Source organism: Polyodon spathula, chromosome 4, assembly GCF_017654505.1.
Source record: "Polyodon spathula isolate WHYD16114869_AA chromosome 4, ASM1765450v1, whole genome shotgun sequence".
Lineage (NCBI taxonomy): Eukaryota > Metazoa > Chordata > Actinopteri > Acipenseriformes > Polyodontidae > Polyodon > Polyodon spathula.
Window position 1 is genome coordinate 55,059,537 of NC_054537.1, and position 14,628 is coordinate 55,074,164.

The 14,628-nt window shown below is 38.2% G+C and overlaps 1 protein-coding gene across 3 annotated transcripts in view; it reads right to left on the reverse strand.

Moving 5' to 3' along the window:
* Positions 1–7,314: 7,314 nt before the first annotated feature.
* LOC121314644 (collagen alpha-6(VI) chain-like) overlaps positions 7,315–14,628 on the reverse strand; it is a 101,463-nt gene continuing 94,149 nt past the window's right edge. Inside the window, exons 41-42 of one of the 3 annotated variants that reach the window (XM_041248097.1) lie at positions 9,694–9,738; positions 7,315–8,202 (exon numbers count right to left, since the gene is read on the reverse strand). The gene's annotated coding sequence lies outside the window, so the exon portion shown is untranslated. Of the gene's footprint in view, positions 8,203–9,693; positions 9,739–12,994; positions 13,166–14,628 lie in introns of those variants that run through there. The other 2 variants (XM_041248098.1, XM_041248096.1) reach the window with 2 other exon arrangements.

The following is a 14,628-nucleotide window of genomic DNA, read 5'->3' on the forward strand; positions in this document are numbered from 1 at the left end:
AACTTTTAAAGTTCTCCGATCTCTCACCATTTCGTCTCTCTCTTGGTCTCTCCTCTCTCTCTCTCTGACCATCTCAGCTTAACCCGTTTAACTGCTGGGCAATCAAGCAATTACATGATTAAGACCAATTGATAACACCATGTAACAATTTTTTTTTTTTTTTTGGTTCCTGGGTAGTAAGTGTTATTTCCTAATTGCTTATGCCTCAAAAGTATAGAAAATGGCTATTATTCCCCACAAACTTTGCTTTTGTGACCAGGACAGTGATATTTTGAAATTTACCTATTTTCCAGAACATTCCAGATAGATTCAGTGCTGAGTAAACTTGGAGTAACTTCTAGAACTTTCTAGTAATATAAATAGTAGTATAAATACAGGAGCCTTAAGCCCACCTGTTCAGTTTAGTTCCAGCTGCCTAAGTGGATACATATCTGCATTTTTCTGAGATGGCATCAAGAGGCTGCAAGCATCCGGCAGACGCATTTTGCTATGTCTGCGGCCAATTTATCAAGACAAGAGCGAAAAAGTACTCTGTGGAAGCATCTGCTAAGATGTGTGAGGCCTACAAGGCATATTTCGGCATGCCTGTCAGGGATCAAGACAAACCCTGGGCACCTCATTTCACCTGAGAACACTGCAAAAAAACTCTGGAAGGTAAGATGGACAATTGTTGCTCGGAATTTTATGTTATAAAATTTGTAAAAATTTTTAAAATTGTAAAAGTTTTTAATTTTAAAATGTTTTACAATTTTCAATGTTATTGAAAAAATATATCATATATGAAAAATGTTGCGAGAATCACTTTGTGGCAGAGCAAAGCGCTGCCCTTTTTAAATTGGCAGGGATGGGGTTAATTTCCCCTACCTGCCTGGGTTTATTATGTTCAGGTGGCTGGGGTTGATTAGTTGATTAGGTTAATTAACGATCGATCAGCGCCCAGCCACCTGACATAAAAGGAGGCCTCTGCTTCTCATTTGGGCGAGGGGAGCTGAGGAAACAGGTTGGTGTTTTGTTTGTATGTTTGAAAGTTTGAATCCAGAGAAGGCATTGCCCAGCCTGGAAATTGTTATTTTTGTTATTTTTGCTTTTTGTCTTGCTTTATTTGTGTTTAAATCCCTTTATTTTGGCCCTTGTGCCCTTTCATTTTTGTGTTTATTTATAATAAAATAGTTATTCTTTTGAACTACAGACTGTCTCTGGGCTTCTATCCACTCGCCAGCCTGCCACACTCTTACACATTAGTCATGGGTGAAATAAATGTATTTTTGTAGGATGGTACAGAGGAGAAAAGAGAGCCATTAAGTTCATTATCCCAAGAATTTGGCGGGAACCCACTGACCACTCAAGCAACTGCTACTTCTGCATGGTGGACCCTTCCAAACGTTGGACTGGCAAGAATGCACCTGCTATCACATATCCGGACCTTCCTTCATCCATTGCCCCTGTGCCACACTGCCATGAGCTCCCCGTACCCACTCCTCCGGGGAGAGAGCAGCCATCTTTAGAAGAGAGCAGCAAGTCAGAGAGCGAGGAAGACGTTGTAGATCCAGATGACAATTTCAGAGGTGGAGCTGAGGAGAGAAACCCATACTACCCCAACCAAAAAGACCTCAACGACTTGATTAGAGATCTTGGTCTCACCAAGTCCAATGCCGAACTTTTGACGTCTAGCCTCAAGCAATGGAACTTGTTGGATGAAAATGTGCAAGTCTCAGATCAGAGGAAGCGTTACCAACCTTTTTCCAGCTTCTTCATCCGTCAAGATGGGCTCTGCTTCTGCCACAATGTGACCAGTCTGTTCGAGGCAATCGGAATCGCCTGTAACCAGAATGAGTGGCGCCTCTTCATTGACAGCTCATCCAGGAGCCTCAAAGCCGTGCTGCTCCATAATGGTAACAAGTACCCGTCTCTTCTCCTGGCTCACTCAGTGCACCTTAAAGAGGATTACAACAGCATCAAGACCTTGCTGGATGCCTTGAAGTATGATGAGTACGGCTGGGAGGTCATAGGAGACTTCAAAATGGTGGCATTCCTGATGGGTCTCCAAGGCGGTTTTACCAAGTTTCCCTGCTATCTTTGCCTTTGGGACAGCAGGGACACCAAGGCGCACTACCACAGGCAGGACTGGCCACAGCGGACCAAGTTCTCTGTGGGGAGGAACAACGTCAAGTGGGAGCCACTGGTGGACCCCCGGAAGGTGCTGATGCCACCACTGCACATCAAATTGGGCCTTATGAAACAATTTGTCAGAGCTCTAGATAAGGAGTCGGCAGCCTTCAAGTACCTTCAAGACTTCTTCCCTAAGCTGTCTGAGGCAAAGGTCAAAGCCGGTGTCTTCGTCGGACCACAGATAAAGAAGATCCTGGAGTGCAATGAATTCCCCAAGAAGCTCACTAGTAAGGAGAAAGCGACTTGGAACAGCTTTGTCGCAGTGATTCGGGGCTTCCTGGGCAATCACAAGGCCGAAAACTATGTGGAGCTGGTTGAGACTCTGGTGAAGAACTATGGCACAATGGGCTGTAGGATGTCCCTCAAAGTCCATATCCTTGATGCTCATCTTGATAAATTCAAGGAGAATATGGGAGCGTACTCGGAGGAGCAAGGCGAGCGCTTCCACCAGGATATACTGGACTTTGAACGCCGCTACCAAGGACAGTATAACGAGAACATGATGGGAGACTACATTTGGGGCTGATTCGTGAAAGTGATTTACAGTATAATCGTAAATCTCGAAAAACTACTCACTTCTAAATCTTTTGTAGTCATTTTTGTATTACTTTAGTATAAATACATGTTAATTTGGATTCATATGTTGTTTTTTTCTGAGTTTATGTGAACGAAAAGACACAAATTTGCTCGTTTTCTCATTGGAAATAGGTAAATTTCAAAATATCACTGTCCAGGTCACAAAAGCAAAGGTTGTGGAGAATAATAGCCATTTTCTATACTTTTGAGGCATAAGCAATTAGAAAATAACACTTACTACCCAGGAACAAAAATTGTGTTATATAGTGTAATCAGTAAACAGTAATTATCAAATAAAAATCAAATAACATCAAAACGTGTGCCATTATCGACTTGCTCTGTGCCATTTATTGAAATGTTCAATACAACAGAACCTGGGGTTGCGTTAGCAAACAATGCACATTTTTCTTGTGTCCTTTCTTTTGTTTTCATTTTCATAGCAGACCCTGCACCTTTATTGCAGTCTCAGCTTCCCTTGTGTTGGAGGGATAGTCACAAATGCGTGTACACAGCTACTCCGCGCAGGCATTGTGATAGATCCTCCTGCTGCAGATGCCTGCTTTATTGCCTTGTATCCAGTGTTGTGTTTTAATAGTATTAGTCACAGCACTGCCATTTCAAACCAAACAGCTTCCAGTTTGCAGCTGGCTTACCTGTAAAGTAGCTGCATGCCCTTTTGTTTGTACTGTTCTTGGCTCCACATCCTTTTCCTCATCATCACTGAATGATAAGTCAGTCAGCATCACTGTCACTGGCATTGAAATCCTCCGAACCAACTTCACTCCAGTTGGCGCTCTCTTTGTACATTGTCATGTTTAGCTTTCGCTAAAAACTATATAAACTACAACTAAACAAGTAAAACTAATAATAAATAAAAAAATAATAATTTAAAAACACTATACAGTGGTTTGCAGAAGTATTCACTCCCTACCAATAATGTCACATTTTGTTGAATTACAAATAATCTATGCAAAGTTTTTCAAACAAACTTTTTTTTTTTTCAAAGCTGTAGTGGTTAAACTGAACACTGTTGTATGAGGAGAAGGTTAAATGTTAGCAAAACTTGCAAAGAAACTGTAGAAAATTAAATTTACTGGTTGGATACATATTCAGCCCCTTAAGTCAGTACTTGGTAGAAGCAAATTTTGCAGCAATTACTGCTATGAGTCTTTTTGGATCGGTATCTACTAGCTTTGCACAATAGGATGGTGACATTTTTGCCCATTCTTCAATCCCGGGTAAGTCTAAATTGCTCCAGTTCTGATAAGTTTGTTGGGGATCACACATACTCTTGAAGTCTGATTAAATGCTTCAACAAAGTACCTCCGTTCGAATTGCAATCTTCAAGTCTCGCCATAAATTTTCAATTGGATTCAAGTCAGGACTTGGGCTACTCAAGAACATTAATTCTCTTCTTGTTCAACCACTCCAGTGTGGCTACGGCTTTGTGCTTCGGGTCATTGTTCTGCTGAAATGTGAATTTCCTCCCCAGTTTCATAGTCTTGGCTGACTCAAACAGGTTTTCCTCAAGGATTCGCCTGTACTTTGCACCATGCATTCTTCCCTTATCCTGACAAGCTTCCCAGTCCCAGCTGAAGAGAAGCATCCCCATAACATGATTCTGCCACCACTATGCTTGACAGTTAGAATGGTGTTGACAGGGTGATGTAGTGTTGGGCTTGCGCCAGACGTAATGCTTGGAATTTAGCCAAAAAAGTTTAACTTTTGTCTTGTCTGACCACAAAACCTTTTTCCACATGTCTGCAGTATCATCTACATGCTTTTCCGCAAACTTCATACGTGCTTTAAGATAAGGCTTTTTGAGTAATGGCTTCTTTCTTGCCACCCATCCATAGAGGCCAGCTTTGTGTAGGGACCGGCTTATTGTTGATGTGTTAACACTGACTCGCATCTCAGACACAGAACTTTGCAGATCTCTCAAGGTCATTGAGAGTGACATCTCAAACCAGTTTCCTGCTTGCCCAGCTGCTCAGTTTGGGAGGGCACCCTGATCTGGGTAGTGTCTGGGTGGTATGATAGAGCTTCCACTTCTTAATGATGGACTTCACTGTGCTGAGAGGGATCATCAGTGCCTTTTAAATTTTCTGGTACCCTTCTCCTTCTCTGTGCCTCGCCAAAGTTGTGCCTCACAAAAAAATAGTGCTTTGGCACAAACTGAATGCAGAATGATGGACAGTCACCATTAGTAATGGCAATACCCCGACAAGCTGCTCTCATTGGTGTTGCCACAGTATGTACTGATATGACAGCAGACGAAACCACTCAATATATCATGCACACATACATATGGACCATTCAAATACACAATTGGCTCCATAGCTAGGCACCGTGTTTTCAAATTAATGAACTGATAACGCCACTCTTTTACTGAATACAGACAGTATTGTATCATGAGGAAATACTTTAAAGGCCAGCTGATCTGACATAGCTATATGTTTTTTAAGTAAATTTTTTTTTAAAAAAGGCTTTGGATACAGTCTTTTTTTTCTGAATGTTTTTTTTTTTTTTTTTTTTTTTTTTTTTTTTTTTTTTTTAATATAAGTCATGCCGTGACAAAGTCTACTGTCATAGCTCCTCTCTGATTTGTAAATGTAATGAGTTCACTCACCTGCAAAGTAAACATTAATCAAGCATTTTTGTATAGCCATACACAGAAATGCTTATGTTATTCATTCTACTCACCCATTTGAACATCATGATTAAGCTCAGTTTGTAAGTTTTTGAGTGTCGCCGGAATGGATTTTTTTAGTTATGCCATTTTTTTGTAAGAATAATAATTAATTCTGAATACGCTCCTACAATGTTAATTGTAGCCTACTATGAATTCTCAATAAATGAACAGTCTCTGTACAATTAGCAACACCGACATTCAGCAAACTGGACAGCTGCATAAAAACAGCCAGAAATTACAATTAACAGAACTGTTTGTCCTGCCTCAGCCTTGGACTGCTGCAGAGAAAATATAGGTCTTTGATTGGTTGATCGTATCACTGGTCTGGCTTTAGGAAAACGTCAGCATGCCTATCACAGCAAGAGTGCCCTGTCGGTGTTTGGCTGCCCACCCCTCACCCATAATGCTCAGCAACCTATGGAATAGCCAATTAAAGCAATGGGCCACAAGATGGGTGTATGACGTATTTATACAATTAATTTACGGATGTGTGGCAACACACAGCAAAGATAACAGGCAGGACCCCCCTCCCCTCTTCATCCTTCTTTCAATCTTCATTTCCATACTTTGATGGTACCCGTTGGAATGCCGATATGCCTGTGGACCAGTGAAGAACACAAATAACTGTATATGTAAACACACTACCGCTGTCCATCATATCAATACAGTGATAAAACACATAACTTATCCATCCATCTGGTGTGTGCAGGGGGTTGGGGTTCTGTACTATTGTACGTTTGTACATTTGTACTATTGTACCCAACTCCAGAGTGGACTGTTACCCTGACACTATTTGAGCCAGTGGTGCAGTTATTGGAACTAGCGCATCACAATTATCGTGCAGATATTGATATATTCAGACGAATTAGGGCTTTTGCCCAATTCTAATTTGACTGTGCTATGTGCATATTGAATGTCTACCTAGAATACATTTGCATTTCATGTTTCTAATTACTGATGCATTACCATATGCTAATAGGACCGTTTTAAAGGAACAGAAGGAAGGCAGTGTGCTGGACAGAGATGAGTGTATGTTTCCTCACTCTTCTATTGGGTATGGGAATACACTATAAACGTCACTGTGATATGAACATGTTATGTATGTTATTATGGAAACAAAAATAAAAGCTTATTGCTTGTATGTTTTTGCTGCAAATTGGCTATGGTGATGCAGTATATAGGTTTGCATCACCATCAACTTTAGGTAAACTAGACTCGCTATATCATGCAGCATTGAGGTACATTACAAATACAAGACTTAATACTCATCATTGTATATCATACGATTTGGTAGGCTGGACTTCTTTGGCTTTAATATAAATTATATGAATATACTTATTTAAATGAATACCTTATAGCTTCCCATAGTAACCATAGCCTCAGATCTCATTCTATTTTGCATTTTAAAATCCCAAATGTGCGTACTGAGGCTGGTAAAGGATCCTTTGCTTATTATACCCCATGGTCCTGGAATGAGTTCCAGTCCAAACTAAAGCTGCAGACCCAGATATATTTATTGCAATTTAAGAGTAAAATGCATGATTTCGTGACTGAGAGTTGTAATTTTTTAAATAGTTGACTACTTTTGTGTATTTTGTTTTAAATGTGACATATCCTAAGGTGTTCCACACCATTAAAATCTGAAGGCTAAAATATGCAACACACTGTCAATTTAACTTAGTAACTTTACAGTAATTAGGTTAAGATGTAAAAGATGTTATTAGGCTATATTTGGAAGCTTGTAACGTTTTTGCTTTGATTAAGCAGAACAAAAAAATAAAACGCATTCAAAATCTGTTCAGTGTTCAAATAGATGGTTTGTGTATGAAAACATACTACAAACAAATTAACACACTTAAAAACACACTGGACCATTCTTTTGTTAAAACAATAGACCACATTTATTCAGCATTCAAAAACCACTTAAAGTATTAACTATGAAAGGTTGGATTGTGTACCCAAATGCAAGACAACACATAATGTTAACCTTTGAATCACAATATTTATAACCAATATTTGTTAAATACTTAATGAATCGTGGCTCTTCTACGCAGATACACGTTTTACATGTTTCTGTACAGCGTACAAGGATCCTCATACAACCAAATGGGCACTCATTCATTTCAAGTATTAGTATTGTATATATAAAGTAGCACACTGGGTTCATCACTTTGCTTGTTATACAATATTACAATTTACCCACCTTGATTGAGGTATTTTGCACATTTACAAACATGCAATGAATGGACTGGGTTTGTGTACAATATCTAATCTTAACACTCAGATGACTAAACCTTCTTTACATAACACCAGCAACCTGTGCGGAACCCAAATTAAAAACAATCATATAAAGTCAACTGTTATATATACTTACATACATACAGTAGTAGTCTGTGGGCAGCACAACTGTATGTATGTATAACAAGGATGGTCTGACGACAAAGAACTATTGTATTTCATTTCACAAACGAGTTGCATTAAAATACATACAAAGTACTTTTTTAGTGAATTTTTATTACATTTGAATACACTGTAAAAAAAATGACAATACTTAAATGTGGACTGTAGGGCATGTGGATATTTCAGAATGACCTAGCGAGATTTGACACACATGGCTTCACAATCCACTTGGGTTTCAAATTTGTTTTTGTTTCCACCACAGCCACCATACCAGAAGCGTGTACATTCCTTTTGTTCACTGTCATAGTACCATTTCAGACTGTACTCCTGGCAGCTGCCTTCGTCCTGATGAAGAGCACACACATCTGGGTAAAAAGCAAAGAAAAGAAAGGGCGTTGTGAGAAATACACAGAATTCATTAAATACACATTACTTGTTGGCTTTGCTTTAAGACAAAGTGCAAGCAGATTTGTTATTCCTGAACACTGCCATTAATCAAGGTTTGTCTCAGTCTAGCACTCAGACTTGTTATAAGTTATATATACTTTTAGACAGATACTTTTGGTACCATATAAACATAATTAACAATATTACAATTAGGTATGGCTTAGCCCATATAGTCATCTGATTTACTAGTTTTAATGGATTATAAGGGTAATGTTCAAAGTATAACTTGTATTATATACAACTAATTGAAAGTAAACCAGTTATTTTGCCTCCCTTAAAAATACATGTACTGTACATGAAAAACTAAAGTTCAAATGATTAAAATTACATTACCATAGGCAATCAGGTATGGAATGTTAATTTAATATTAAGATGTTGACCAAACTAAAATATTAAACAGAGAATAGCATGGTTTCTAAATGGACTAATCAAGTAGCAACATCTGGTTACCTTGACAATGATTACGTGTAATTGCGTGTAAACATTCCAAGGAAACCAGGTGATTGTTGCTCAACTATTTAAGGGTGCACTCGTAAACTCCTGGAGTGCTGTGGTATCGTTCGGAAACTCAGAGGACATGAATTTTGGTGTGCTCTGTGCACACTCTGGCTGCTCCAACTTCAGAGCTGGATTCTCAGAGCATTCACTTTCAAAATGGCTAACGGCTCGCTGTGGTGGATGCAGGTATATTTTAAACCTATTTTTATTATTTATTTCTTTATTTGTCATTTTAATGTTTTTTGTGAAAAAAAAGATATTCCACACATTTTAAGTTCAGGTTTTATATTTTGAAGCGACTGAAGGGCAGAGGAGAAGAGTCGTCTACACACTAGCCTTGTCAACACAATTAGCACTGACAAGTTTTTCTTTTTTCTTTTCTAAACAGTAACAATGCACAAAAAATAAATCTAACTGAAGAGCAGTTATCGGTCTAAGAAAAAGCCATTAAACAGTAGCAGTACTAAACCTTTTTAGGTGGTTCGAAAACTAAAGCGAAAATTGATGCTCCGAACCACTCCGAAGAGAGTTTGAGATTGAGTTTGGGAGCATGAGATTGAGTTTCCTAGCGCACCCTAAATCATGCAATGGTTTGGATATTGAATGTGTGCAGTTTCAATGTAGTGAGATCAAAGTGTTGTAGGCAGCTCAATGTAAAGATGCTTCTTTGTAAAGTGTATACAGTGATAAGGCTTCAATGTATATTATACAATTATAAAAGGATAACCTAGCACTGTGTTTTTAGTTTTGTAATCAGTTAGATTTTTGTATTCATTATTCTAAATACGCAATAACACACGGCAGGGTATGCAGTAGTTACCACACTTCCTAGGTGTTTGGAGCCACTACTGTACACTCTATATTGCTTACATATATAATAGTTCTAATTTTTATCATGTTTTAAGATGTACCTTCCTTTTGGTAATCCTTGTCTTCAACCCCTGTGAGTGTTGTTTCTGAAAAATCAAAATCAGGTTGTATGTCAATTTAGTAAAGCAAATTTTAAAAAGGGCAGTAATCACTTACAACACTTATAGTACTGAATCTAATATGTTTTGAATGAAATGTAGAAGAGCCGCCAGTTTCATTTTGCAATGCGGTGGTGAAATACCATAACATTGGGATGTTTGGACAAAAAAATCAAGCACACACTGTTGCTGTAATGGTCTTTTCTCTCACATTTGTTAAGCAAATGACATATGTATTATAATACAGCAGATTAATTCTCCTGTTACAAGTCAGTTATAGTCATAATGGCCAGGACTGCAAATCTGGATCTATGTCTATGTCTATGGCCGTTCAGTAGAGGAGACTTTGCTGCCGATATCCACCCAAACTTCCCTGAAGGTATAATTAAGGTATGGTCAGAAATACTCCTTGCAGTGCTGTCAGTATATGATGACCCTACTCTCTATTGACAGTAAAACAAGCTATTAATACAACAAATTTAAAAACCACTTGGCACTGCTGTTGTTGAAAGAACAGTGCACAACAATGAGTTTTGTTCAGGTGGAGGCACCAAAAAGTGGTCAACCAATAAGCTCATAAATCAAGAACTACCAACACAGTTAGACTACACTCATTAGCGGTTTAATATTTGCACAGGCACACACCACCTATTGGCAGATTCTAACCCCCTGTCACAAAGACGGCTGTAGTGGGTGACGTCAAACCAGAAATAGGAACCAACACAGAACGCAGGTTTTGCAATGGTGAAGGCACTAATGCGCAGTTTAACAATCAAACAGACAGAAAATAAAAGGTTAAACAAAAAAACAGCACACAGTACTTGAGGCTAAAATAAACAGACAAACCAAACAGATTAACACTATACGAAACAGACACTAACAAACAACGGATTAACAGACAAACACGGTGAGTTTAAATCAATTATTTATTTTACTTTTTTACTTTCTCCTCACCACACCCATTCTTCACTCACCGAACACACAACCCAGAGTGAGTGAAAACATGCTGCTTTTATGCAGCTGTACCGAGACTCGATTACTAATCAATCATTCAATTCGAGTCTCGGTACAACTGCACGTGAATTAATAAAGTGCAATTCCCCGTGCTCACATATTATTACTTATTACTTGCACATGAAGTGCTGTGCAATCCTTGTGCCTAAACACAAATATACATTTTAAACCACTTGTTTACACAGACCCATTTATATCCCGTGTACCAATGACTATACACCAACATTAACACACTACATGTAACATACAACACAAATAAATTGCCCAGGGGCGGGGCACTTTGCAACACCCCTTAGTTTTTCCCACAGCAGCAGCGCAAAGTGGTCATGTGAAATTATAACCACCTTGCATGTATTTATTAATCATACATTTATTCATTTATTTTTATATCACAATGAAAAGTATTGTCTGGTAATGGTGCAACAAATCTATATAACCTTATTTTGACACAAAAAAATAAATAAATTGGTTAAGTAAGACACGTCACTAGTTAGAACTTACATTATTACATACTGGTATAATAAACATGTTCTACACAATGTATACTGTATATGAAAAGAACAGATAATAATTATGGATTAGTGGTTATGATTTTAAAACATTTAAACAAAATCTTCAGGGGTTACTGGATTTGTAAACCATTTTGGAGAAAAAGCAAATCCAAAAGGACTAAAAATGAAATTATATTTGCATCTGAAAAAACAACTGAGGTGTTAAGGTGATTAGCTGGGCATTTTCCTGTTGTTTTCAAGCTCTTCCTTTGTTGATACGGTTCAATTAAGCAACTGAGCTCTGCGTTGGAACGAAAACCAGCAGACATGGTGTGGCGCCAGGAACAGGGTTGGGAAACACTGTTTTACAGTACCGTAAATGCACCAAATTAATTTGTCATGGTTTACAGTCAGTGGCTGTGAGACTGTCTTTTACGAGCATTCCAAAAGAATTAGAGTTGAGATCTTCAGCTCTAGAGACCACGACAGCCCCAGAAGAAAAGGTCTAAGCAGGTTCATAAATGTTACACCATTCATCAGTTGCTGCTGTGAGACTACAGAAGGAAGTGACTTAGTGCTCAGCTCACTTACACCATTCAAACACAGGGATCAAACCAACAGCAGGTAGTGACCTCACACGACAGAGAACTTTTACATGTGACTGTATTTAAGAATTTAAAAACTGTTTTTAAAAGTATTGACCAAGTCCCATTTTTATGTTAATAACATTATGAGTATTATATTAAGGTTATTGTTATTATGATTATTATACTTAATAGCAGTAGTAGCATTATTAGCATGCATGCAGAAGACAACATATACAGTAGAATTTCATTAAGTGAAACAGATTTTTAGATCATTTCAGTATGCAAATAAGTAACTGAAAAATCATGTTATTACTACATACACTGTAATGATAGCTGACCATATGCTATTGCTGTACATTATACTGAAGGGTAAACTAGACCAGGGGATTAGCTTTGCTTAACCTTATTTCATTATGTCACCGCAGTTTTGGACTAAGCCATGAATCCAATACATTCCATTCTATCTGCTCATGTCTTTCGGATAGTGACCACATGAACAACAGCTGAAGGTTGTGGAGTCCAAAGCCCCAAGAAATACCAATTTTTAACATGCTTGTTATCAAGCAGTATTCAGTGCTGTCTGTTTATATAAGTACTGCATTAGTCCACTAAAAGCACAGTAAAAACTATTTTATATTATATCACGGCAGTTATGAACCTGGTCCGGCTTACTCTTGCATTAATACGTAATAATAACATGTCATTTTAAAGGCTGTTTACTTTTTTTTTCTTTTTATAATTTTTTTTTTTTTTAATTTAGTGTGCCCAATTATTTTACCTCAGATTTTCTCCCCAATTTGGAATATCCAATATTTTTTTTCCCTCACCACAGCAATTCTCCACTCAGCTCAGGAGATCCAAAAGTTCAGTGGGTATCCTCCGATCCCACGACCAAGCCAGCTTCCTCTTTTACACCCAGGAACTTGGGAGTGGATATCAGCGGGCTACCGGCCTCTGGAGAACAACCAGCCCTGAAGGTGTCTGCTTGGAGCTAACTGGGCAGCAGGGTCTGCTGTGGCGTGATGACAGTCCTTGCTGATTTTGCCTCCCTAACTTAAAGCGCCAGAGCCAATGCGACACTCCCTTTGAAAACGGCACTTAACTTTGACAAAGTTATGTTTGCTATTTTTATTAAGAGGTTTATCAACTTACGTTTATTGACGCATGACTGGAGACATTCACTTTCTGTATTAAATCGGTTTTCATTACCGTCACAACCGCCATACCAGAACTGGGAGCATGCACCGACAGCTTTATTATAATACCATCTTTGCAAAAAGTTTCCACAACGAGTACCACGGTCCACGTCCATGAGGCAACGCTCTGCAACCAAAACAATCTAGTCATTTCCTGAAGCATTTATCTCACCCACTTAACAGAACAGAATAATGCATAAGTGATTAAGTCTCAACCATTTTTAATTAGATCCTTTCATATTGTTGAGGTCAAATTTAAGTTTGGGGGATCCAGGTTATTAATAATTAGATAAATACAGTATGGGCTGCATTTACGAAAGGGCACTAAATCTGGAGTTAGCGCACATGTAAAGTAGTGTGCCTAATGTGCGCGACAAATCTAAATTTACTGCCCCATTTACTAACAGAGAACGCATTAATTTATGTGCACAGTATTTGGCTAATTTACATACCATACCATGCACACTACATGTATTATGAGCAATAATTTTATGTACACAATAATGTCAGAGACTTACCTGTGACCATCGTGATAGCAAAAGCCCTAGAGGTGGCTTACATTGACAGGAAATGAGTGATCAACAGACAGAGCACTCAGCAGGGGACAGGCAGAAGCAAGGTTTTGACGGCATTTTGACGCATTTTACAGACTATAACTTACGTCACTATGACATGCTGCACAAAGCAAAATATTTTGAGTTTACTGGAAATGAAAGAAGCTATGGAGTCTCAATGAAAGGTTTTTCTGAAAATGAGAAGAAATTAAAGTGCTGTGGATTCCATGAACATCTATGACGGGACAAAAGAGTGGACTGGCTAGCACAGTGCTGGAAAAAATGTAATAAAGAAATGCAGAAGTACCAATTTTCTTACACTGAATTTTGCATCAAAAGGCATTATGTGGAAAGGTTGCAGAATTGGAATACATAATGAGCATTGTTATCAAGCGTGTGAGAAAATAAGAGCCACGTGTCTGGACAGAAGTCATAAAAAGATATATTTCATAGTGGTACTGTTTACTATTTTGCCTCTCGGTATCTTTTTTTCAGTGCTGTTATATTTTGGAACATAAGTTAAATATTGAGATTTCCATTGAAGTAAAATACTTTTCTATTTGTTTGTGATATTGAGTTTTTTTTTTTTTTTTTGTCAGTGTACCAGGAAAGCTGCTTCTAGTTATATCTGCCTATTTCTGTACTATAAAATACATTAAGTAATATGGTCCTGAGTACCTCCTCAACTTATTGACCCACTATGACCCTGCCTGCAAGCTGAGGTCCTCTGACTCTGGCCTTTTGCCTCCAAGCAAACGTGCACCACACTTGGAGAACGCTCGTTTAGCTTAAAGCTCTGACTATTTGGAACTCTCTCCCAGCTTTGGTGCATGATGCTTCCGCTGTTGCTTGCTTTAAATCAACTCTCAAGATCCACCTGTTCTCTCTTTCTTTCCATGCTCTTTAAGCCATATATCTGCTATTAGCTGCTACGATTTTATATATTATGCATGTTTCACGGTATTTAGTGTGTTATGCATTGTTTTTTTGTATTATGCATTTCTCTGTATTTAAAGTATTATGGATGTTCTTATTG